Source organism: Gymnoscopelus braueri (assembly GCF_963280865.1).
Source record: "Gymnoscopelus braueri genome assembly, chromosome: 5".
NCBI lineage: Eukaryota > Metazoa > Chordata > Actinopteri > Myctophiformes > Myctophidae > Gymnoscopelus > Gymnoscopelus braueri.
In genome coordinates, this window is record NC_137606.1 from 20,757,948 (window position 1) to 20,785,169 (window position 27,222).

Sequence of the window (27,222 nt, forward strand, 5' to 3'; positions counted from 1 at the left end):
TTCCACAGTTCAACAGTGTGTGTGCGAGCTACAGCTTTTTCCCAGCTGTGTAACTAAGAGGGCTTTTTATTTAAGGTCCACTCAAAGGTCTTAAACTTTAACTTTACCAAATGTATAGGTAATGTGTAATCTGATATATAGTTATGATATTCATATGTGTAATTATAGTAACCATATTCAAAAACCTAAACAGTGCCGTTATATGCCTCAGAAATCTTTTAGATTGTATTTCTGTCGTCCCAACACTTATGAAGGCTGCCATTTTCTGTGGGTGTGTCAATTACTGTATACACACGTGATTTCAGTCGGCAATGAAAGCTAACCAACTGTTCCCATATCAACCAGTTGATATGGGAACCATGTATCACCACAACTATGGAGACATCAAGGAACAACTACAATTAAATTAAACGAAAGGCTTTTGAAAGAGTGTCATTTATCATGTGCTATCTTCGTAACGATTATGACTGAGGGGACCTTTAAATTATTGTTTAATGATTTATTTTTGTCCTGTAAGAACCTGCATGTGAAGAGGGGCCTTCCTTCTTTTGGTTGCATCTGTAGCCAGCCACTCTGTCTCCTCAACATGACTCCTCGTCCTGTAGTGTAGTGTTTCACTTTGGCCGAGCGGTCGGCTGGCTTGGAGGAGTCAGATATGATTAGAACTGCTCCAGCAGCTCTGTATTGTGTTTCACCTCTTCTACGGTAGGCTAGTTCAGTCCTGACTCCTAATTACACATCTCAAATTGACCTGGCATATGAGGTCGTTGAAGTTAACTGTGAGTCATTTTAGACTTGTGTGTGTATGTGTGTGTGTTTCTCTGTGTTTTTTTCTTTGCACATGTGCCATCAAAACCTTACAGCACTGTTCATATGCATACAAAATCTCCACCTACTGTTCATAAATAGCCTGCATCATAGCACAATCCGAACCCATACTTTGCTTCCACACCCCATCATCTACCCACATAAAGTATCATTGTGTTTTCCTAATGTTTCAATGCAGTCGACCCTGCGGGCGATCCTGGCTCCAATAGGAGCTCTATCGATCCCTGCTGGGAGCCAATGAGCCGAAACTCAGACAACACAAGATGCTAATGGGAATCCATTTACAGTAGGCTCCGCAGTGACTGATGGACAGCACCTCCTATGGAAGAGCTGTGGGGGACAGAGAAGGAACAGAAGGAGAAAGGCTGTGGGGAGTTGAGAGGAGGAAAGGATGGAGTGGAGAAGAGATGTCATAAGAAGAGGACACTGTTTAGTGTACTATTTATATATAACAAAACTAATGAATGCAAATTCGGTGCCAAGAAAATTAGGCAGTGCATTGGAAGAGACCTGGTGCTTGGGCTCGCCAGTTGATGTAGTCTGTTAGATTATTTTCGTGTGTGTGTGTGTGTGTGTGTGTGTGTGTGTGTGTGTGTGTGTGTGTGTGTGTGTGTGTGTGTGTGTGTGTGCGCGCACGCGCGTACACATACAAAACAGACAGGGGAAATTTCTGTCAATATGGATTGTATGGTAAATATTGTTTCTATGCACTATGATAATCATCAACAATTAACTGAAATGCAAATCAAAAGCATGATAGTGTCTCCTTTAGGGGACACTATCCCACCTTGTCATCTTGTATCCCACCTTGACACTGAAAATAGACCTGGACCTTGGAGTAAACATCCAAGCGACCGTGTGCCACTGTGCCTGTCTATCCCTCAGCTCCTATAAGCCCATCAGGTTGACATTGGCAGCCTGTGTGAGAGGTCTACATGTGTGCAGTGCCATGTCATCATTGCCCTCAGCTGATGTTCTATCATCCGAGCACAGATAAGCGCGCGTGTGTATGTGTGACAGAGACTTCAAAGCCCTCACACACCAGTCTGTGCTTGCGTAGCCTGGAGCTGTGTGTGTGGGTGTGTGTTTGCATTGGACTGGCGCAGAGCGTTTGATATGTTAACAATGGTCGTCACAGTACCAGTGGCCTTCATCATTTGATGGCCTCTCGCCCTCTCCAGATAACAAGTTTATACACTGCTGTTGTAGCCTACTATATAGACCAGCCTGCTCTAAGAGGGGTAGAAAATCAGTGGGGAGGAATACAAATTTCATGGAGAAGAAACGGAAAAGAGGGGGGGGGGGGGGGAATAGCGATGCTGTCAGTTTTGAGTCATTGAGTCATTTCCGCGAACTGACCCTGAGTAAGCCCTGCAGTGGCTGGTGGACAGTGGCTCCTATGGAAGAGCTGTTAGGGTGAGAGAAGGGTCTGAAGGAAAGGAAAGAGGGAAACAGATCCACACCGATAAATCATCAAGACCGACATATCAGGCATTATTTCAATCAACAATTGTGCAGCCGATTTGTCTTTCGATTTTATTTACCACTTTCAACCTGGTGTCCCTATTTTAGGCATGTCATTATAGGCACATCTTTTCAAACGTTTTCAGAAGTTTTATATCTTCCAAAGTAGAAGATCTACAAGCTCATAATGCACGGCATTGCAAGGTCACGGTGCGAAGTTGCGTTGCGACGCATTGTGAGCTTGTAGATCGGCATATTTTGAATAGGGCGTAAGTTAAGTTTGTGTTATTTTTTTATCTATAAAAAGGTTATTTGTGGTTTTAGTTGTTTGCTTAGTTAATTAGAAAATGTTTCACTTTTTGAGAAAATATTGGTCAAAACATTAGTAATCGGTGGTCTCTAGGACTCTAGGAATTTTGGGATTGACAAAAAAAATCTGAACATTTTCACTCTGCGAGAAAAGAGACGTTGGCATTTTCGCTAACTGACCCTGACCCTGAACTCTTTATTCTGACAATCTGTCTATTTCTTTGTCGTTTATCTTCTATTTATCCAAAATATTTTGGTGTATTTTCCATCAGCCTTCCTCCTCCTTATCATCAAACAACTGTCCTGATTTTTCCATTCCCTGAAAAGTAACTGTTTTGGTCATTCAAGGTTTCTCCCCGACAGCGACACTATGCTCTCATCACAGGTCCTATCTCTCCTCTTCCATTTCTACTTCCTCCTGTTCTGTACATCTCGCTTTGGGCTCCTCAGAGAGCTGCCCTGCCAGCCTTCACCACCAGCCATGCCCCTGTGTGTTGTAACCTCCTACGTTAATCTCCTGACCCCCTCAGGATTTTCTAGCCTTCTACATTAATCTCCTCTCTTTCTGCCACTCTCTCTCTCCCTCTCCTGTGTTTGGCAAAGCGAACAGAGAGTCGGACTGGTTGAAACTCTTTGTAAACACCAGATGGTGTGTGTACCTTGCTGTCCTTTGAGTTTAGGGATGTGTGTGTTTATATCATGTGTACACTGGGCACGCACGCATGCACACACATGTGTTTGCTGCTATACTTGGGGTAATGGTCTAAGCAGTGATGTGCTTTGAGAGATCCACTTGTGTGACTGAGTCACAACAAATCGGTGCATCTGCATTGGACTGGCTTTGTTCTCGTCCTGACTGTTGGTGGTTGGTTTGTGAACTCCTCTGTATGGATCTCGGATCAGCTGTAGATCGATTGGTCTCTGATTCTGGGAATGGTCTGGCACGCCATCAATTGCTTCTACATGTTGTTCTTTCTCATCACTTGTTCTCTCTATCTCCGCATCAGGGGTCCTTCTCTTCGGCTTGTCATGTTATTGTCTTATCTGCCCATGCAGTGTTTTCCCTTGAGGGCCGGGAATCAATTGTGTATGCGCTGTGTACTGAGCGCCTGTGTATATGTATATAAGCAATAATTTGTGTTGGATTCATGACACACACACAAAGACACACACAGAGCATTGGTGACTGAGCCCAGAGCCACTGTGATCACAATCTCTTTGTCCCTCAGTACATTATGCTGCGGGATAAATAGTCCCTTCATTCTCTCACAAATGGCAGGGTGCATCATTCATGGCTGTAAAGCAATGAATATGTAAACTAAAACCTTTTCATTTGTAGTGGCCATGAGACTGGTAGTGTAGTGTGTGGACTGCAGTTTGTCTCAGTTGTGTTGGGGATGTAGCTCCTGTTTGTGATCACCTCATCATTCCGTCTGCCTCTTAATTTCTGTCACTCATTCCTCTTTCTCTAACTTTCACTGGTGCTACTCTTAGTTCTTTTAAATCTTGAAAAACAGGAATGATTTGAATAAATCGGATGCCACTGGCTTCTCTGCCTTTTCTCTCTCTCCAAGGATCTGTGCGGATCGGTAGGCAGCGGTTCCGTTAGGAGACACAAAGGACACTCTTTGTGTCCTACCGAAACCGCTGCCGGTCATCACATGATTGGCTTAGTAATGCGACAAAAGCAACAAAACTATCCATGAATTCAAGTCTCCATGGGGTGACTAATCGATAGAAAAAAATGGGTGAACTATCCCTTTAAGTATCGATATATCAGCTGTGCCGCAGCCTACAGTAGGCTATTGGGTCTACTGTTGCATTCGGGAGTTGCAGAGTAGCGTTCCTATGTTGTTGCGTGAATATTAATGTGAATAGGCAATGTGCACCAGCAGATTCATTCAAGTGGGACAATAATTAATTCAAGGGTTGTTGGTTCCAATGCAATGGCTGATCATATTATAGCCGACATAGGCTACATTTCACTCATCTTCTACAAGTCACAGAGAACATTCACTAGGGCTTGCTTTGTCCTCGTGGCTACTGTAGCCTACATCTGAATAGACTTACACCATTAACAACCACAGTGATGGTGATTGTGTTGAATTGTGCTCTTGACCTAGGCTTTATGTTCATGTTAGCCTTTTTTTACAAAATAATTTAGGTGGCATTGATTATTACTTTCTGCCCGTTTCATGGCGTGTAGCTATCGTTAGTTAAACCTCAAATCCCTGTACCGTGTGTGTGTGTTCGTCCGTTGTTGTTCATTCCCTGTGCTGCTGAAATGCTTGCGTTTTGGCTTATTTTTTTTACTATTATGTCATGTAAGCGGCCGTGATTAACACATGTAATTGAGATGTGCTCACACTGTTATTTGATTGGAGATCACAATAATGAAAGCTATCATAATACACTGCTGTTGCTCCATTGTTGTCTGTAGCAATGAAGTGATTTTCCCTAGAAATGCTTTACACATTTTGGTCGCTAACACAGGACGGTATAACTGCCTCTGTGTCAGTTCATTGTAATTTGGCACAATAGAGTTTACTTTGGATGGTTTTGGAGCTTAATAAATCTAACCAGTACATTTAGAGAACGATTGTGCTGTCATAATTACTTGGAGGGAGGCAGAGACGGTGTGAACACAAACCTGACCTAATGGAAATATGTAACAATTTGGTTCTTGATCCGACCGGAGCTTATAAGGCACCTGAGTGTTTTGCCGGATGTATTGGCCTATCGATTTCTGTTTTCTGCCCGCTGGCTGCAGCCGTGTTCCAGCAGACGAGGTCGCCCGCGGACAAAGTTTTCAGCAGACGAGGTCACTTGCTCCAGTCACGTGCTCATTCTAGAGCCAATTATCAAAAGGCTGTCCAAAAGTGCCTAGTACTGACGTCACTTAGGACGTTTCAGTGTAAAACTCTTTGTTTGCAGCTGCCTTTTATTGAGTCGAGTAATTTTACTCTCTTAATGTTCAGTTTTATTTCTACACACACACACACACACACACACACACAGATGACTTTCCAACCAGCTCACCGTCTTTTGCAGCATGTCCCCTCTGGCAGAAGGTACAGGTCACTAGGAGGCAGAACACAACTCCTTAACCTGGGCTTCTTACCCAGAGCCCTATTATAGTTGATCAATACACAAAGGCTGCTGTAATTGTATGATATTATGTGGAGTTGTGTAATGTATGTTCTTTCCTTTTGCACTTATGGTCTCTTTGTTTGCACTGGTGTATGTGGTACACCAGTACCCCATACACAGCCTAGCATTGTATCTGTACTGAGATTACTTGAAGCGGCAGACAAAAATTACAAATTCAGGTCGGCAAGGGTAAAAAAAAAGAAAACACAAAAGCTAAATAGCAGAAAATAGTGTGCTGTGCTCCAGACTGGAAATAACCATGGCAGGAGAATTCAAGACTGAGCAACAGCTGGAAACATTGGCCCTCATTTATCAACCAGTTCAACCATTTGGCGCCGACCAAATAATGGGCGTACGGCGAGATCACCGCAACTTTCGGCATTTATCAATATATCCTGACGTTGGCTTCATCCTACCGTACGCTGAGATTTCACGTCTGGTTGATAGCAGTTGTTGACTTTGGCTGCGCCCGTTTATTCCATTCTAGACCTGCGGAGCAGCATTGTCTGACTGTCTTACAGGCATCTGGACACATAATCCACTCCTAAATGTATATCATTTTATAAAGTAATTTAAACAAACTGCTTTAACAGTCATTCGGTTAAGCTTGCAGATCTGGCTGCATTGGCTATATGAAAATAGCAGATCTACAAGCTCACAACAGGTCCCATCCCGACGCGTTGTGAGCTTGTAGATCTGCTATTTTCAAAATATACGAGCGCTTCTGCGAGAGCATTTTCGGGAGCCCCGACCATCTTTTCATGGACAGTGAGGTCTACAAACTTACAGAAGCTTGTCCTATGTTATGGAGTTATGTCATAGAGAGTTATGTAGGCTACACAACCTGGCTGGGTTAAGGATATAAACCCGACGATCGAATCTCTTATTAACGTGGCAGCACGGGATCACTGCCGCCCGTCCGAGTCTCACTGGGAATATCCTACATGACTGCTTGTGCACTGCTCGTTATGGGTTAAATAAATGAATATACAAACCCCATTCATGGTGATGTGATTGGTATCATAATATGTCATTCATGTAGGCTACAAGCCTACGTGACAAAGATTGTACCGCTACAGATTACATGAAAGACACAGTTGGGCGTGTGTGTGTGTATGTGTGTGTGAGATAGGGAGAGGCGTGTGCGGTTCTCCATGTCGTAAAATCAGGGCGTTTCGAGAATATTTAAGGGCGTGTTATTTAAATGACGCTCGGTTTCAGCCGTGACATTTATCAAGGCTCCAACCCAATGTACGCTAGGATTCGCTGTGTAGGATTCGTTGATAAATGTGACTTCGACGTTGGTGTACGGACGAATATATGGAAAAAAATATATGGTTTATACGCTCCGTTGATAAATGAGGGCCAGTGAGCTTAAAGCTCCATTCCATAGGTTTTCTTCTGATTTGTCCCTGTGACTCCCTGACCGACCAATCCGTAAGCTCCTTCCGCATAGCAGTGGTTGTTTATGCTGAGTAAAAATAACACATGCCCAGTCACTATACTGCACCCAAGATGTTCCTTTTTACTAAGACCAAGTTTAAAATAAGAATTACAAATTAAAACATTAAATATCAATATGAGGCAACTGAAAAACTGGTTTTGGATGGAGAGAGCGGCTTGTGGTTCAACCAAGCAACCAATGGGCATGGAAGCGGGGCGGGACTTGACTGAACTACAATAAAGATGGTGGCGCATCTATTGTGATGTATATTTTCTATTTAAAACTTGTAACTATTAAATACTTAAGTGAATATCTACTACATAAAGTATAAGTTGTGGTCAGAAGGCGGGCCCGTCAACACAATAAACCCGGCAACGATGGGCAGGTTAATTGTCACGTTGCCCAAATATATTATCACCCCAAATATGGACATACTCGATGTCGGTGTAAATCGGCATGTCACATGCCCAAATCGACATTGTTAGGCAGGAGTTGTATGCCCATATATAGAGATAACATCGGCGCAAATCAACACAACGATTTCTGTTGTGAATGAGTTCACATACCCATATATGGAGATCAATGGCCACAGCAATGCTGGCCAAACTGATTTTTGTGTATTTTCGGGCGGTGTAGCCGCCCCTATAAGTGGGGTTGGGACACCTCATTAGTACACCCTTCGCTGTACTGTGATTGGCTCATAATTAGTACACCCCTAGCATTAGTACACCCCTAGCTGTACTGTGATTGGCTGACTCTATTGGCTGACTCTATTCAGCACTGTGATTGGCTAGCGAGACACATGATGAAATTAATAACCTATAAATAGGACTATGCACTTAAAAAAGTGAGCTTCCATCACTGTGATGACCACTGTGATGGCCACACCGTCCACTTCACACTGGGTGTGATTTTTTATTGATTGAATACTTTATTAACAGTTTGCAAAAACAAGGCACGTGGCACAGATTTATACAAAAGAATGCTAAAAGGATAACCCAGATAAGCCCTCAGGGCTTGTTTCCATTAAGGTCCTGTCTATCCAATTCTAACTTATGCTTGTACTACAGTATATGATCTAGTATACAATAACTTCAGGTTTTTTGTTTTGTCTATTTGTTTTTCCTCACTTAGTACAGTCGTGGTAAAACAAAAGCACTCTCTGTTACGGTTGCCAACATGGAATCAGGGTATGTGAGATCCCAGTGACTCGGTGGCTTAGCGCGATACAGCGAGTCAACTTTGTGTATTGCTCTAAATGTGCGAGCCCTCCCCCATCGTAGTGTGGGTTCAGTGGGTGTACGTATGGCAAGCCGTTTTAACATTTAATCTAATCATGCTCCTATCTGTAATATATGTTTTAGATATCCCAAAACACGTTTCTCCTAGTTAAAACTGTATTCTCACTAGTCATAATTATAATTAAAGATATCCATAATGACATTCTTACTAGTAGAAATTGTATTTCAAGATATCTATAATTGAATTTCTCCTATTCAAAATTCTATTTCAGATATCTTAAAATCCGTAAAAAAAAATAAGTGGCCGTTTTAACATTTAATAGCTAGACTGGATATGTATACTAGATATCTATAATTCAGTTCTTCCTAGTCAAAACTAACGTTTCGGATATCCATAATGACATTTCTCCTAGGAGGAACTGTCATTTGAGATATCCGAAACGTCATTCTTCCTAGGAGGAATGACGTCACTTTTCCCATTCATGTGTATTGGGCTTTTAGTTTCGGATATCCGTAACTGCATTCTGTATATCTATAACCAACATTCAGGATATCTGCAATAGAATTCTTACTAGGAGGATCTACTCTTTCAGATATCTACAATGCAGTTCTTACTAGGACAAACTACCATTTTAGATATCCGAAATTATAAAATCATTCCAGACCTCCATAATTACATTTAGTATGTCCATAAATACATATTGACTAGTACAAATGGAATTATGGATATCCACAATTCATATTATTACTAGTACAAATGTAATTTCAGATATCTGCAATTAGTATTATGACTAGGAACAATACAATTACAGATATCTGGTGACAGGTAGATATTACGCCATTTTAATATAAAAAGTGTCCATTGACTATCTAGAATTATATTTGTGATATCGCAAATAGCATTTCTCCTAGTTAAAACTGTATTCTTACTAGTCATAAAGTAATTGCAGATATCTGTAATTACATTTAGACTAGTCAAAACTGCATTTTGACTAGTAAAAACTGCATTTTGACTAGTCAAAATCCTTATTAAAGATATCTATAACTACATTCTTACTAGCATAAATAGTATGGCTAGCCGTTTTAACATTTAATAGCTACTGGATATCTATTATTCAGTTCTTCCTAGTCAAAACTAACGTTTCAGATATCCATAATGACATTCCTCCTAGGAGGAACTAGCTAGACTGGATATCTATAATTTAGTTCTTCCTAGTCAAAACTAACGTTTCGGATATTCATAATGACATTCCTCCTAGGAGGAACTGTCATTTGAGATATCCGGAACGTCATTCTTCCTAGGAGGAATGACGTCACTTTTCCCATTCATGTGTATTGGGCTTTTAGTTTCGGATATCCGTAACTGCATTCTGTATATCTATAACCAACATTCAGGATATCTGCAATAGAATTCTTACTAGGAGGATCTACTCTTTCAGATATCTACAATGCAGTTCTTACTAGGACAAACTACCATTTTAGATATCCAAAATGACGTCATTTTAGATATCCAAAATTACCTAATTTAAAGGGGGGGGGGGGCGAGCCTTATTGTACAGTTTTCTCTCTTTTCATTCTTTTAATCATCAATTTTTTACCGACATATGTATTATTTTCAAGCAAAGTACACTGTACACATGTCTGCTATGATAAACACAGTTTTTCAGTTGATTTAACAGGGCGTGAGTTATTAAAACGAAAAAGGACGCTGTCCTATGTTAAAATTTAAGCCCTGATATGAGTCTCGAGATTCTAATGCCTCGTTACACTGCTAGAAAACGGCACTAAACAAATCGTTTTCAATTATACTTCATTCACGTACCTGTTTAACATTGTTTTCATACCAAAGATGAAGACTATGGGTGCGTTCGAAAATTACGCACCGGAGCACACTCGCTTATTAGTTTGTATTGGCCAGTGCGCTCAGTGCTGTATTTTCGAACGCGCCCTATATGTAAGTGATAACTTACCATATGTACCAGACGTTGGTGTGTTTGTGTCAATTCCTTGTTGGTAAAATAGATTGATTACAACAACGTTATGGTTTGAGTTGATTGAAATATTTTTAAAAAATCCCAAACTGATTTAGAATAGTTGAATGACAGCTGACTGAACACAATATTGCCACGAGTTTTGTAAGGGCCCATGCAAGCATATCTGCAATGACCCCTGCAGGTTTAAACATGTAACAACACCCCAAATCAATCAGATTTACAGTCTATGATATAGAAAAGAAGTCCATTTGTATTTGCAAGATTTATTGCACCCCAACCCCCCCACATTTGCATTCATCTTGTCAACTTAGCATATAGAATGCATTCAAAGGTGCATCGAAAATAGGTTACAATGCATTGATAGGCTAATAAGACATATCAAGGCTAATAACAGACATATCAAGACGGAACCATTTTGAGGTATAACTTTCTGTGCAAAGGACACCACAAGAATGAACTAGTGCAAAGGACAATATTTCAACGGTAAAACTCTCAGTGACCTCTGTGGCTCAAAGAACATGCCACACAGAACAAAGTGCATAAAAACCGTTGCATTCAGAACCATTATGTCTTCACACAATAACATTAGGCTATATGAAAGAGAACAAATTAGCCTACATTATAAGACTGAACTCTCAATAGCCTACACAAAGACCACAAAACATTAAAAAGACAGCATCTTACAAGGAACAAGGAATGTATACAAAACACAATATATTATTAATATACTCTGTCGTGAGAGGTTGTTGCTTGCCAAAAACCAGATGCAAGCAACACCATAGTACTGTATTAGTCTATAATTACTAGTCTATGGGTTGTTGTATGGTGGATTAGTAATAAGTACATATATTTATCAACGTTTTAGCTGGAAATTGAATAACTATTGAATAACAAATATTCTAATGAGTTTAATATTAACACAAATCGGCCTCCTGGTAGCGCTGTAAAAGGCCCATGTGAGAAATTGGGACCAGAGGTTCTGCTCTGGAATTCAGTGAGTGTGTGTGCACAGTTTCACTGCCATCAGGCCAGCTATTGCTGTACGACGACGACTGAAGTCGTCTTGTGGTAGAAAGGGAAGCAAGTTCCTGTCAATGAATCCAACAGTGCTGGAGATTAGCTGTACAAAGACAGAATGACGACAGATGGGGTGCAAAACATAGTCACAATAATTGGCTACTCTAAAAAGAAATCTGGTGGAAGCTGATCTGCAGAAGTTTTCCACTCATGGATTAGGTAAAGTTTAGATAGCATTATAGAACGGAATCAACAAAAATGTGCCATATTGATATATATCATTTTCAAGTAGGGTATCATCTTTGCACTGTAAGTGATGAACATCATTGCATATCTCTGTGGATAATGGCATTAAATCAAACCTTGGTCCCTATGACAAAGGGATTCATTGATGTCTTGTTATAGGCTAGTCACTAGTGGATAGGTCAAGACATTGACATATCCAATAGTTAAAAATAAGCAGGCAGTGAGAGGTCAACCTGTCACAGCTATGAGTGACTGGTTGATGAGCATTAGTGAAGACCATTTTTAGTAAGATTGGTTGAAAATAGGTGAATTTGTCCTTTAAATAATGTAATTTGCCAACATTGATAGTTTGATTGGGTTTGAGTTGGCAAGGGTAGGAGCTTCAAAAGCTGCTGTCTTTTTGAAAAAGCAGGCTGTACATATTACCTTGTGAGGAAGTAATGGAGTTACTGTATGGATTATTTTAATTTCAAAGCACTGTCACTTTGTCTAACCGATATCTACAGGTGGAATTATAAAGCCTTCATCTGTATCGACAGATCACGTGAGCCACTGTAAATGCCCAAGCCCCATCTCCTTCTACCAGTCAAACATTACAGATTCCTGAAGAACATGAAGTGCCACATCAGGCAATAGACAATATGCAAACAGCACTCAATTTAAAAGGGATATGAAACCCCAGGCTGATTTTCAACTTTGTTTTCCAGTTCCGGTTAAAAAATATGGCAAATAAATAATATGGCATGCTATGTATTGTAAGAAACACAAGGTGGGTCTGTTAGATTTAGATGTGTCAGCACTGACAGGCCTGAATCCAAAACACCCATTATTAATGATAGCTGTAACCATCAGTGACACCAGAGAGTTCCTTCGTACCTCTCATCTCGGAGCCCACCACAGTAGCAGGGCAAAGTCGCGTGGTTTCTACTGCCCAGATGTTAGACTCATCTTAACTTTTAAATGTGATACTTTAGAAAAGCTATAATCAACATTAATCTTGTACCTTCAGGAATCACAAGCACTACGTGCCCAGCATTAAGACAATCACCTGTCACAATTACCATCTCTTGGTCTGCTAAGAGGGACTGTCTCGCAGCAAATAATGGGTATGTTCGTTTTAGATGTGTCAGCACTGACACGCCTTTATCTGACCCATTATTAAAGATTAGTTGTAGCTGTTTGCTTACATTATTGTAAGATGCCTCATATGACCATCTGAATGCCATCAGCAATATTCATGTACCTAATATCTCAGGAATTGCCGCAACCATCAGTGACCCCCGAGTACCTTCGTACCTCTCATCTCTGAGCTCACCACAGTAGCAGGGCAAACTCACGTGTTTTTACTGCTGCCCAGGTTAAGTAATTTCTTATGATAGTCACATCTTAACTTTTAAATGTGATACTACATTAGTATCATACTAACAACATACTACTAGAAATGCTATAATCAACATTGTTGATTGCTTGTTATGCTCAGTCAGGCCGAATGCGCCACAGAGGATTCCAACACCTAGACTACCACTGCACCTCCCCAGCGCCTGGAGCTTACAATTGTGACATTTGTAGATTTTCCCTCCCTCTGTGCACTCTTTGTGGGCCCACTCTCTTCGCAGCTTCAACATAGCACCCACATTTCTCCAGGCCTTGATGACTCAAAGTCCTCTCTGGCATTCAGAATTTCGCCTATGAAGTGGCGGCGGTCGCCTTCGAGGTCCAGCCTTTGGGAAAGAGCAAAGAGCAACATGACTGAAAGCCTCAGCTGTCATCTCCTGAATCAGAATCAACTTTATTGTCACATCACAGGTTTAAAGGTGTTAAACAGGGGGTGAAATTGTTTTTTGCAAGCTTCATTGTGTATTTCCATAAAAAGAGAAAGGGAAGCAGAAGGGGGAGCAAGGGGAAGAGATACAAAGATCAATAAAAATAAGTATCTAAATATGTACACATAGGCTATATCTATCCGGTGCGGTATGTAGGCCTACCTGAATTGGAGAGGAAGAGGAATCTCAGCCGCAGGAATGGCATCAGAACGGATGCGAAGTTGGGCAGAGCAGTTGCCACAACACCTGGGACATCATATATACCAAACATCTTGACTGCAAAACAAAACATTTTAATCAAGATTTCCAGTGTCATTTTAACATACACAGGACAGTTCACAGAGAAGATTGTGTGCACATGTGCAGCCTGTATTTGGGCCAGGTGCTGGACATCAAGGCGAAAATCAAGGAGAAGATAAAACATCCGCACACTGTTTTTATCCTCCAAAAGGTTACTGTTAATATTTGCGCAACGTTTTGACACTTTTAGGTCTTCATTGGGCGTCTATTGTAATGACAGACAAGGAACATATATACAGTATACAAAAATAATTGACTAATGATAATATCTAACACCTGGGGGTCAGAAGGAGATGCCTGGGCAGGAAATACTTTTCACTTCAAGAATAAAAACTGTCATGAATGATGATAAGGTTTACAAACAAAGTACAGCACGACATATTGTATATAGAGTAAGCCAGGCCTATCCAGTGACATACAGTGTCTCCTTAAGAACCGTGGGCTGAAATAAGGACTGGAGGGGAGACAGATTTGTCATATTTTGCTCGAATTTTCTACCCGTCTGGCTGCGGACTGAACTCAACCCGACGTGCATTCACCGTACGTTTGCAAGACCTTTGGGCAGTAGTGAGAAAACAGTTTCCCTCTGGCAGTGGTGGAAGAAGTACTCAGATAAGTGAAAGTAGCAATACCAAAATATAAAAATACTGTTGCAAGTAAAAGGCCTGTGTTCCAAATGTTACTTGAGTAAAAGTACAAAAGTATTGGCACCAAAATATACTGAAAGTACCAAAAGTAAAAGTACTAAAATGAAAGCACTGAAAATAGTAGATCTACAAGCTCACAGTGCGCCACGCGTTGTGAGGTTGCCTTGTAACGGTAATGTTTTTCACACTTTTAGAGCATATCCGTGGTCATCATATGGGCATACCTATCAATAGATGCAAATTTATTTATTTTAAACCATTTGTGTATTTTCATATCAAAAGTCCCTAAAAAGTCAATCTTAATTACTTCCTGTAAAAGAAAACATGCTGCGTGATGACAGAGATCAACTTTAAATGAATCTTGATTACATCCACCTGTTTGATTCTCATAGCTGCACGTTCTTCAAACCCAGCTGATTTGAATTACAGAAGTTTTGAATCTCATTCAAGTTGAGATCCAGACAGTAACACTCATTTTAAACTTAATCTGCACACTAAAATATGTACGGTATCTGAAAACACTATAGGCTAGATATCAGCCACGTAGTAGCAAATGTGCTTAACTGGCCATCTCTATCTCTCACTTGTAAGCAAACACTAGCCCTGTTGCACTACAAACACTAGCCCTGTTGCACTACAAACACTAGCCCTCGTTGTAAAGGTGACTAATCCAACGATAAAAACTGATATAAAACATAATACCAGTTGGTAATATTGAAGTAGGGAGTAATAATCGACCAAAGTGAAGTTTCCAAACTGGGTCTATGTAAAAATGTGCAGTTCAGCTACCTCAACCTCCTCTTCTTAGTATGCAGCTGTTCAAACTGCTGCTCTGGCAGAGCATAAACTTGTTTGGCACCTGCCTTCCTCTATAAACACTCTATAGCAATGATTACAATCACAATATAGTGCTTAATTACTCAAGAAATCTTAGGCGCCCTCCTGTTTTCACGAAACACCAAATATTTATGCCCATAATCTACAAGCTCACATCGCATTGCAGTGTGTTCTGAGATTGTAGATCTGCTATTAAGCTCACAGCGCATCGTAGTGTGTTTTGAGCTAGTAGATCTGCTATTTTCGCCAAATGTTTACCTCATGATATGGATGCTAGGGTTCATGTTTGTTTTTAGAGAGATTTTAGACGGTCCAGATAAGCATTTGGAACACTAGCATAAAAAAGGTAGCCTAGTAGTGCACAAAAAGGGCATTTACTTCAATTACTTTAAAGGTATCATGACATTCATTTTCACTTTTTTTATTTTCAATGTTTTATTTGGGGTTTTATGACCTCAATTACACCCAAAAAACCTGAACTTAAAACATTCAGTGGATTTTCTGTGGTCTGGGGTTTTCTGAATAATTAGGCTGAAAAGTAATCTGAGCTTGGCCCTTCGACAGTGAGGTCACTGTCGAATAATCCCGCCCACTCTCCTCCTCGCCCCTCCCCTCCCCTATCCTTTCCTTTGGGGGGGCGGAGCAGAGGCGATGATTGACAGGCAAAATCCCTCACCAGCGACACCCGCAGGCAAAGATTTCTTTTTTCATTGCAGTTGAAAAGGCTTTAGAAATGTGAGAGAAAAACACCTGCCATTGATCACTGGAATGGAATTTTCACTTAAAACTTTTTGTACACTTTTGAAGGACCAGGACAAAGACTTTGAATGTGGTGTAAAAGTGAATGTCATTAAACCTTTAACGTGATCAAACTTACCTCGAGTTCCTTCGGAGTCACACTAACTGGTGCCATGGCATCAGTTAGCACGAAAGACACCTGCTGTCCGGTGGTGTCCAGAACCGCCGCATATCGCCCTCACATTCGCCTCAAAATCGGTGAAGCGGACTGTGATCTGTGATTTGGAAGCCAACTTGCCATTGACCATCACACCGTCAACGATCATGATGTTCCTGAAAATTTAAATGAACTGTTACTACCTTTTTCACACAAAGCCTATTGAACATACCATGTTCTTGTACAATTGACATCGAGACCACGCCTCAATGTCTCACATCAAATGAGGAAATTATAGACTGATATGAATTGTACAACACAACAACCAATTACTGCATAGGATGTTTAGTGACTGAGAATGAAATGTATTTGATTACTTCTGGATTGTTTTGTGGACAGTTGCTCAAGGAAGGGTGGCGGGCGTAACCGTGCTACTGGGTGGCGGTCGGTGGAATGAGAACCGGGCAGCATGGTTCTCCTGAAGAGGAATGGGTGGTGTAGTAGGCTCTGCAACGGCACTAGCCCCACAGACCTCAAAGTGGCCTCTTGCTCAAAAACTCATCTGGGACAGACGGACATATTTCGGTCATCCTGTAGGTACAGTTGATCCAACTGGACCTATGGCATAAGTATGATTTAGGTTAGATATTTTGTACTACTAATAGTAGATACTTTGTTCGCCATTTTAGGCACCAATCTTTAATGTCTCAAGATTCAAAGATTGTGTATCATTAGCCCCATATAGAACCTCATCTCGGAGCTGAGGGTAAGCTTCTATATGGGACTAGTGTCATATGCTCATCATGTACAGGTATGTGCAGTGATGATAACATAAGTAAGGTAGTAAGTACTGCAGTAAGACAATGACTAGGATATGCACATCTCCAAATTCTTGACATTGTCAATTAAACAACATATATACAATATTCTGTTCCTTAAGTATTGGAGATCTAGCGGCAAGCAACTTTGATACTACAAATACTATCTGCATCTAAGTTGCAATACCCTTCCTTGACAGCTCATTCATGACACCGAAAACTCCTTTAGTCTGATTTTAAACGACGATAAACTCATCAATATTGCACCTGTATGGATAGCTTGGATTATCCTCTTTGTCTGTCAAGTATTTGTTTAATTAAAGATACCATAGACATGTTGCAAGCTATTCTGTTAATACATTCAGTGCAGCGATTAATTTTCTGTGTGTTCGAGTTTGGAAGTGTAGTGTAATACAGTCAGATAGGACTTTTATGTTGCATGAATGGGCTGTCAAGGAAGGGATCGGGTATTGCAACTTAGATGAACATAGCATTTGTAGCATCCAAGTTGCTTGCGGCTATTGGACCATAAACCTCAGATCACATCAGATGTGCTTTGACTAAGTTGGCAGTCTGTTTCTATCAAGACCATTTCACTCTTAAAATCAGAGACTTCACAATTTAGATGACATTACTACGGTAGTTACAATTTTTGAATGGACAATCCACCATTTCATTGTTTTTTAAATGTGTCCTTAAATGACTAAAAAGAGTTGTGTCATTAAAAGGTTGTGTGAATTTACATACTGCACAGACAAATGACACTTTCCAGCTGATTGTAACTTTGAAAAACTTTCTGGGTATGTAACCTGGATAAATGAATTTTCAAGGCATTTATTGACTGAAATGTGCACACACAGTCATTGTAGAGACAGGGCAATGGACTGACTGAGGAGATATTGCTATGATGCAAACGGTAGTGTTCCAGCAGTTGAGCCCTTTTCTCAAAGTTGGCACCACAAAGTTTACACTTCCAAGCCATTGTCTGACTAAGAAGAAGACATTATAGACATACCACGGTGACCGTTTTCTTCTTGTACAGCTTGTTTCTGGTCTGGTTCCAAACTGAAGAGAGGAGAATAAACAAATTAGACAGGCTGCAATCTTTTTACAACACCACAGAAAATATTCAACGCTTATCACAGACGTCGGACTCTAAACAGGCTCTCCTTTAAAGCAGCTTTTCCACCGCACCGATTTTAGCATTAGTCTGGTGGTACGCAGTGTGGCCAGGTCTTTCAGTTTTTCCCAGTTAAGTTGCCAGTAAATAATGGTAGTTGTGGGTTAATTGCAGTTGTGAGCTTGTAGATCAGCTATTTTCAAATAGCCGACGTCTGAAGTGGCCTATAGTTGCTTCTTTTGAGCTTGTTTTCTTAGACCTGGTTGCTTATTACACTCGCGAAATCTGGCAACACTGGTGAGGCGACGTTACATAAAATTACTATTACCATTACTGAAAATGAGTTATGATGACCATCATGGAAATATTTCCATCGACATGGAAACATTGGCAACGTATTCACTGACAAAGACCGCTTTTTATCGTCAGCCCAGTTGTTTAATAGTACAGTCTGCAGATTGGCGATAGCTAACTGCTAAGCTAACAGCAGCGTCGTTGGCTTATGGCTGAATCTACAAATGCATAAACTAAAACAACAACAACAACCAAACACTAAACGCATTTAATCAGTAAGGTACACGCAATGAGAAAATATGATTCTAAGCCAAAGAATAACTTACCAGTTTCGGCACGGTATTCTGCTCCCAGCAGCATGGGTTTAGTGCGGTCACTGCCGTGAAAAACAACAACCACTTTGGAAAGAGGAGATGACGTTCGTGACGTCATTACGTAAGTGACGTCACGCGAGGCTGCCGTCAAATGATTTGAGTACAATGTACTGATATTCATTGAGATTCATTAAAGAAGTTAAGTAAGTTAAGTATATATATATACATTTATACATACATTTATATATATATATATATATATATATATATATATATATATATATATATATATATATATATATATATATATATATATATATATATATATATATATATATATAAAATGTATATATGTATATATGACAAATAAGGACACATCAAGTTAGCACAAGTTCTAACAAGATAAAACACATTATAGAAAAATAAGAAGAGTCTAAAAGAAATATAACTGTAAATACAAATACAATTTCATGTAGACACAAGTGCCTACATCAACATATAGACCATTTATATGCATTTACAACATAGGGAAAATGAGGTAAATTAGGGGAAGGCATTCCTGAATAGGTGAGTTTTTAGAAGTGACTTTAAAGATGACAGAGATTCTGCTTGTTTGATAGCCCCACACGATGGTACAGGCCCGTGTCATAGAGAAGCAGGATAGCCCAGTATTTAGTAATGCAGAAAATGGCACATTCCATGATCACATGCTGTACAGTTTCTTCTGTCCCACATTCACAAAGTCCAGCGTCAAGTTTCCCAATGCGAGACAGTCCCCCAAATAAAAAACGTTTTGATGACATCTAAGGCCTAATATTAACGCATGGTGACAGCATTATATATTAGGGTTAGGGAGGTTGTGGTGTTGATATGGGCAGTAAATTGGGTGGAAGAAGTGAGGCCACAGCAAGTGGTCATCTGCTCTGACCCAGCGGCTGCTCCGAAAATTCTCCTAACAGCACTATAGAGTAGACCGTGCTGGAAGAATGGGATTTTTATGGGTTCCAGCTCATGTGGGTGTAGAGGGCAAAGAGGCTGTGGATATAAAATGCATGTAAAATATAAATAAATAAATAAGTGTGTTTTAAAAAAAAAAAAAGTGCCCAGAGTTCCTAGGGGCCCTCTGTTCCATTTACAGATAAAATGATGTTAATAATCTACTAAAACTGTTACAGCCTTGTCCTTGATGACAGACACAAGAGTAACTGACAACATAGAATCTGGCAAAATATCTGGGCCATTAGGCCAGTAAAGTACATTAAAAGAAGAGCTGCTACCTAAGGGCTGGCTGCTTGGCAAGAATTACATCTAAGCCACTTGCATGGCTGACACTTAGAGTATCACAATCAGATAGCTGTATTAGAGCTTGATAGACCCCATTAGCTCATAGCAACAATGTATTGCCTCTGTTCTGATATTTTATCTTCTTTTAGAATCCAGTGAAAAGGCTAATCAGCAGTTTCTTAGCCATATACGCAGTTCTCATAACTTGTTCATATTTTCAAACATAGGAAAATGCATATGCGTATTGGTGTGAGTTTTGTACTCGAGGTCAGGAGTTTTTCCTGGCCAACCAAATACAATCAAATCCAGCTACTTACACATGACACACGGTGTGATGTTGTGTACCTTATCAGAGTAATTGAGGAATTGTCTATTGGCATCATACACATCTTCCACAATACTATAACACTTGGCACAGAGGTCCTTACAGTGAGAGGTTTCATTAGAATTAACATCAGAGCACAAAGTAACAAAAGTCATCATGGGGGATTTTAGCTCAGTCTTTTTTTAGCCTTACAGGCACTATTGACCTCAATGAGACCTGTCAAGAAGAGGTTAACATGGACAGCAATCCCATGTTCAACATGGCATGTTGTATGCCACATGGGGGCTTCACATAAAGTTTAAGTTTAATTAAGCAACAATACAGAAAATTGAACAGTTACAGTAGACCCCTGTTTTTATACATTTGAATGTGATAAATAGCCTATTCACATTTAGTTTATAATTGGGGAGGGGAGTACATATATTAATTTTGTTATATAATTTAAGGCCAAATATTTAATAGTACAGTTAATAGTGTTTTGGTGCCCAGGTTATATCCACAGTTATGTGGCACCCCCAATTAGTAGCCTACCCAAGTCCCTCCTCAGCACCATAGAGTTAAAAATAAGCTCAGCACCCCCAAATGCCCCAATACAAAAAAAAATATTATTATTATTATTAACACCGCCTTGCGGTCTCGCGTGCGGTCCAGGCTGACACAGCCGAGCGCTCCCTAGCCCATTTCAGACAATCAAAAGCCTCGGTCAAAAAAAAAAAAAAAAAATGCTGGCGTGATGACGTCATGATGACGTTAACCAACCAAGAGAAAACGTGCCAAAAGCGCCAAACCTTAAAGAAGGAACTAGAGGTCATGGCGTTTGCGGTAATCGATAAAATTACCAGAAGTTGTCACGAAATTGAACGAGTTCTCAATCAGGGACTTTGTGGAGAGAGAGAACGTCGTTCCATTGACAGCTGTGTTTTAAATCTTGAAAGAATCGAACATTTACTATCACCAGATACAAACAATGAACTGAAAAACAGTTTGTCTGAACTGAGAATGCTGATAAACACTAATTTACAGCCAGAAGAAGACCGACGTTTCTCTGCAAGGCGCATCAGTTCAGGTGAGTGTTTGTCACTTTCATATTATTACATTTACATCATTATGATACATGCATTTATGTTCTACAGGGTTTTGGCTAATGCTCCATAGTATTGTGGCGAACGGCAAGGCAAGGAGACGAAAACTACTTCTCTCATCAAAAAGAACGGCTTTATTTTCCTTTTTCTCTTTACAAAAACGGCATATTCAATGGAAGCTTTTACTTTCTTAAAATGTGCAACGAACACACACCATGACCATAGACCATGACACACACTTTTTCTTACTTCACTTCCTGTATAACAACAACACAGCCGCGAGGCATGCTGGGTAACTCTTAAAGGGACATAGACCTAATAACAGTGCTGCTCCGTCGCTACAGTATGATACGAGGTGGAAAGACTGGTGATGCGAGGTGGTAACACTTTCTATGCATCCCAAGTCTGTGATGCATTAAACATACTTATATGTATTATAATCTCTATTATAACACTGTATAATTATAGTTATAAGAACTCATTAATGCTCATAATTGTAATCATAACACATTATAAAGCATTCTCTAATGATTTATCAACTATTATAATTGTGTCTATAATGTTTAATAAGCAACAAATGACCACTTACAGTGACTTATAATGACAGTAGCCTATAATACATTTTAACAGTGATTACAATGCATTTTAATGGTGATTATAAAGCATTATAACATGATTATAATGTCTTTCAACTATGAGAATTAACATAGAAAGTGTCATTATAAACTGGTTTGTAATGTATTATGATTGTATTATGAGTACTTATGAGCGCTTATAACTGTAATGATACAGTGTTATATGCATATCACAATGCATTTATACTTGACCTTATCAGTCATTATAGATTTATCTATAATGTGTTATGATTATTGTTATTAAGAATTATGAATATTTATGAGCTCTTATAACTATAATTATACAGTGTTATAAGCAGATTACAATGTATTATAAGTATGTTTATAAGGCATTATAGACATGGTATGCATAGCAAGAAAGGTTAAATGTAAACAACACTTACATTGCTTATTAGAATTTTGTACGTCAAGAAAAAATGTGTTTGGGTTGCGACACATAGTGAGCCAGTAGATCTGCTATTATTGCCCAATGTTCACCCCAGACTAGAGACGTATGGGTTCATGTGGATACTAACATGTAGTTTATATTGTTCTAATCTTTTTTTCTTCTTGTTAGGGAGAAGAGGCCGGCCAGCCATTGATGTTTCCAGAGAACACATTGAATTTCTGCTGAAGCAAGGCCATACAATTAAAAAAACTGCTGAAATACTGGGATGTTCTTCATCATTTCTGTACAAGAGGTCAAAGTTAGTGGGTATACCCGTTAGAAGTATGCTGTCTGCAGTAGATGACCGTGAACTAGAACAACATGTGAGGCAACTTCACAGCCAATTTCCTAATTCTGGGAATGAGGTAATTGGTGGTCTTTATCTTTAAGGCTGTAATAATTCACATTTGTGTGCCATTGTTTAGTGAGTATCATGGTAATCTAGATTATTCAATTCAAAAATGTATTTCAGATGATGAGAGCCCTGTTGCGTACCCAGGGTGTTCTTGTCACACGGTCCAGGGTGCGTGAGATGCTGACACAGGTGGATCCATCTGCTGCTGCAAGGAGGTGGAGCCAGGCAGTTGCAAGACGCGTTTATCATGTACCATACCCCAACAGCTTGTGGCACATTGATGGAAACATGCGTCTCATAAGGTTATTAAGATCAGTCATACTTTTTAATGTCTTGAAACATTATTTCACAGTATTTTATTGTTTTGAAACTACCGCAAGTGAAATTCTGAAGTCTACAGTTAGATTGTTTCCAGACTATACTGTCAAAACTATACAGTATTACCATATTCAAGTAATAATTGTATTATTTAACCTTTCTAGGTGGGGCTTTGTGATTCATGGTGCCATTGATGGATACTCTCGTCTGATTACTTACCTCAGCTGCAGCACCGACAATCGTGCCACAACAGTGCTTTCTCAGTTTTTGAAAGCAACATGCCTCTATGCGCTACCCTCAAGGGTACGGTCTGACCATGGTGGTGAAAACGTACTTGTGGCTTTATTTATGCATCTAGTTCAAGGACTTGAACACAGAGGTTTCATAACCGGAGAATCAGTTCACAATCAGAGAATTGAACGCCTTTGGCGTGATGTATTTTTGCACGTGTTACAGCCCTTTTACCATATGTTCTACTCCTTAGAGGATTCAGAGGTTCTAAACCCAGACACTGATGTCCACAGAATTTCACTGCATATTGTTTATCTTCCTGAGATTCAGAACAGCCTGGAGCACTTTAGACAGGCCTGGAACCACCATGCGTTGCGAACAGAAAATAATCGCACACCAACTCAACTCTGGACAGAGGGCATGCTCACAAACATTGCAACAGACAGCACAGCAGTCAACAATGTGTTTGGGGAAAATCCCTACAGCGACCAAAACATTGATGCCATGCTGGCTCGGTATGGAATTCAAACACTGCCCACAATTGATGAGGAAGAGTTCCCAGCTGTAACTGTAGAGCCACCTCAACACATACTCACTCAGCAACAACTGGCATCCGTGCACAATGCAATCCAACACATTTCTGATCTAAAGATAAAATATCAGGCTTGCTGTACTGAAATAGTCAGAATTTTAGATACTCAGGTATGAGCTAGTCAAATTTTAAGCCCATGGCCTAAAGCTGATTGATTGTATATTATCCAGGACGGAAAGACATATGTAGTCTCAACAGCTGTAAGTGATATTTTTGGTTAAAATAAGGCAGCTGATGGAGCTAGTGCTGGGGGTGCCAATCCACAGACATTGCTAGAGATGTGTTGTATTAGTTGAAATATTTAAAAATATATATATTGTGTATTCTGTGTGATAGAAGAAATGCCATGCCATCTGTATTTGTTTGGAAAAGAATAAACAAAGTGAAACTAAAATAGGTGTAAATCAGTGTATTCAATCATTTCTGTAGAGTAATGGGTCTCCCCATCTCTCCAGCTTTTAGTAAACACATTTAAAAAATATTTTTTCAGGTTGGGATAACTTGTCAGGGAATATTATCAGAAACATGGCCAATCTGGGAAATGTGGGAATAAATTACTTAAGAAATGCAAGAAATGCATTTACAAATGTGGCGCGCACAGGCCCATGTCTCAACTGTATCCCCACTGAGGAGGCCAGATACACACAATGCCCCAGCTTTTACAATCCGCAGGAGGGAGAGAGACAGAAGTGATTAAACAAAAATATGAGCAGATATAATTTGAAGTGGAACATTAACATTTAAGCTGATGATTTATTTGTAGTAAAGAGCTGGCAAGATGTGGAGACCCCCTGTTATTGAACAATACCAAAGTTTGCAGAGTATATTACTATCAGAATGTGATCATGCTTAAACTTTTTAACCTAAAATTGTCAGTACCTTGAATATCAGAACAAATCAAAGGAAGTGCCTTTAAATCTATTTCAGACTCTGGATTTTTCCACAGATCACCTAGCCAGACAATATTTCATTACCAAATGAGTGCGAAAAAACAGTATACCTACATTAAATTGCTTATAAGGCCAATATAAGTAAATTCACATATGATAGCCCTTCCACAGGAGTAGACTTTTCATATTTATCAAAGTGTTATTTTCACCTACATACATGATAGTGGTTGGCCAGCGAGTTTGACCCTTTCATTTTCAAAGCGTACATGTCAATGCGTCAAGTAGCCAATATTTAGATATAGTCTATATAGATATGGAATATACCCTTGTTTGAAACCTTTGACTAACATGTAAACAAAATTAAATGAGAATTTTGATTCTGGAACGTTATGCAAATTTGGGTGAATTTAAAAATAACATTTCAGAAAACTTGTGATAAGATAAATCCATGCAAGTAAACTGGGGAAGTTTCAAGGTGATAACTGTTTCTGTTCTGTCCTATTCACCCATCATGTATATGATAGGTGAACCTAACAAAGTGTGATAAATATGAAAAAGCTACTCCAGTGGAAGAGTTATCATACATTTATTTACTTATATTGACCCTATAAACAAATATGGTATGGTTTTGCCCACCCATTTGTTAATCATGGCCCATGGACTAACAGGAATCGGGTTATTGTGCAACTGAGAACAGAACTCAAATTAACCGTTATAATAATTGATCATGCATTTTAAATGCACAGTAGGCTCTATATACAGTATTTGTTTGAGTAGGGTGTCTTTCCTCTAGAAAAACGGTGCAATTAATAAAACCATGGTATATTTGCTCAGAGGTATTTATTTACTTGCATAAGATGCATGAAATAGATATGCATACAATACACAGATGTTTAAAGTGCAAACTCAAGTCATGCATGCATTTTAACAGGAGGTTATTCAAACAGTTTGTATGGCTATGCTCAGAAAAAAAGCCAGTGCAAAAACAGGCCAACAAGAGGAAACCATTTTCTACGAGGCATGTGATAGCCTCGTAACAGTCACTAGGGGACCTGAATGAGACGTCACATTGCTGGAAATTAAAGGGTTCCATGTCAGGCACAGACATATTTTGCCACATAATGCCGTTCTATATCTATGATGTTGCCAGGTGGGAGAGTGAACAGTCCCTGGAATGTTCCCCCGAAAACTGGTGGAGAACAATGTGGCAGAAAGGGCACAAGTGCTACTGTACCCGTACCGTAAAAAGTCCATGCTATTTCGCAGTAAGGTGGTTCTGGTTCCTCTAGGGGATGACTTCCGCTTCGACAAGGCCCTGGAGTGGGAACAGCAGTATGGCAACTACCAGAAGCTTTATGAATTTGCCCAAACAGCACATTAACATCCACACAGTCCGACTCCAACAGTGTCCCTTCACTCACTCAAGGAAACTCCCAGCTACGTATAGACAAGGGGTATATGACTTTGCACCAAACAAACAAAAAAAACGTTGAAGGGTCGACTACACTACAAATAAATACAAAAGGGGAAGAAAAGGAATGAAAATGATATAAATAAAAATTACTATATAAAGGTATAAGAGTGGAAAAATAATAAATAATAACAATGACAGGGAGAAAAGGGTGGTGTGCGTGTGCTGGGCTGGAGGGGAATATCAAACTTGAGGAATTATGCAACTCCAAACGTTGGAGCTTGCGTAATACCCTCATACATGTAATGCTTGAAGGCTTCATATGAAGCGTGCAGTGGCAGACGGAGCACAAGAATACAGGTATTGGCTTCTGGGAATCTTCTGTTGTCCTCGTGGAGGAAGTTTATCACTGGCTGGTTGGGGAAGCCAAGTGGAGGCACAGATGATGCCCCAGAGGCAAACTGCAAGACCGTCTCCAGAGTCATATCGGCAGCATCCTCTTCTGTTGGACACCATGTAGAAGAGTAATTATTAAACATGCTTATTTTCTCTATAAACATTACTTGGTACTCTCTTTTATTACAAAAATACAAACCTTCAATATCGATCAGCCAGTTTCTCCAGTACACTATAGTCTGGTTTTCGAGGGACCTTCGATTGCTGCCCTGGATGGAATGGGCCACTTCAAACAAACTCTGCAGATCCCTTGCCTGTAGTGGTTTCTCTTCACAGACAAACATGTCGTGGAAGTGGTCAGGATATTTCTGGAGCTGCTCTAGTAACCCCAGGGTCTTGAAGCCCTCAACAAACCTGCAAGACAGCAAAATTCCTATTAGGATCATGAATTAATTTACACAAGTAAAAAACATTTGTTCAGGATTTGTTACAGATTAGATTGCGTAGGTGCATGTAAACTATGGTTTATTTACAT

At 39.8% G+C, this 27,222-nt stretch overlaps 1 protein-coding gene and 1 long non-coding RNA gene across 5 annotated transcripts in view; one reads left to right on the plus strand and one right to left on the minus strand.

Annotated features, from left to right (window-relative positions):
* LOC308085604 (SPRY domain-containing SOCS box protein 4-like) overlaps positions 1–27,222 on the plus strand; it is a 121,673-nt gene that overhangs the window by 37,187 nt on the left and 57,264 nt on the right. The gene's annotated exons all lie outside the window — the stretch shown is intronic.
* LOC308085611 lies at positions 10,732–18,817 on the minus strand. Its single transcript, XR_013933194.1, has 7 exons — positions 18,754–18,817; positions 18,029–18,078; positions 16,769–16,813; positions 16,573–16,727; positions 16,178–16,371; positions 13,679–13,792; positions 10,732–13,414 (listed from the first exon to the last, which is right to left on the minus strand). It is a non-coding gene; the product is annotated as an uncharacterized lncRNA (long non-coding RNA).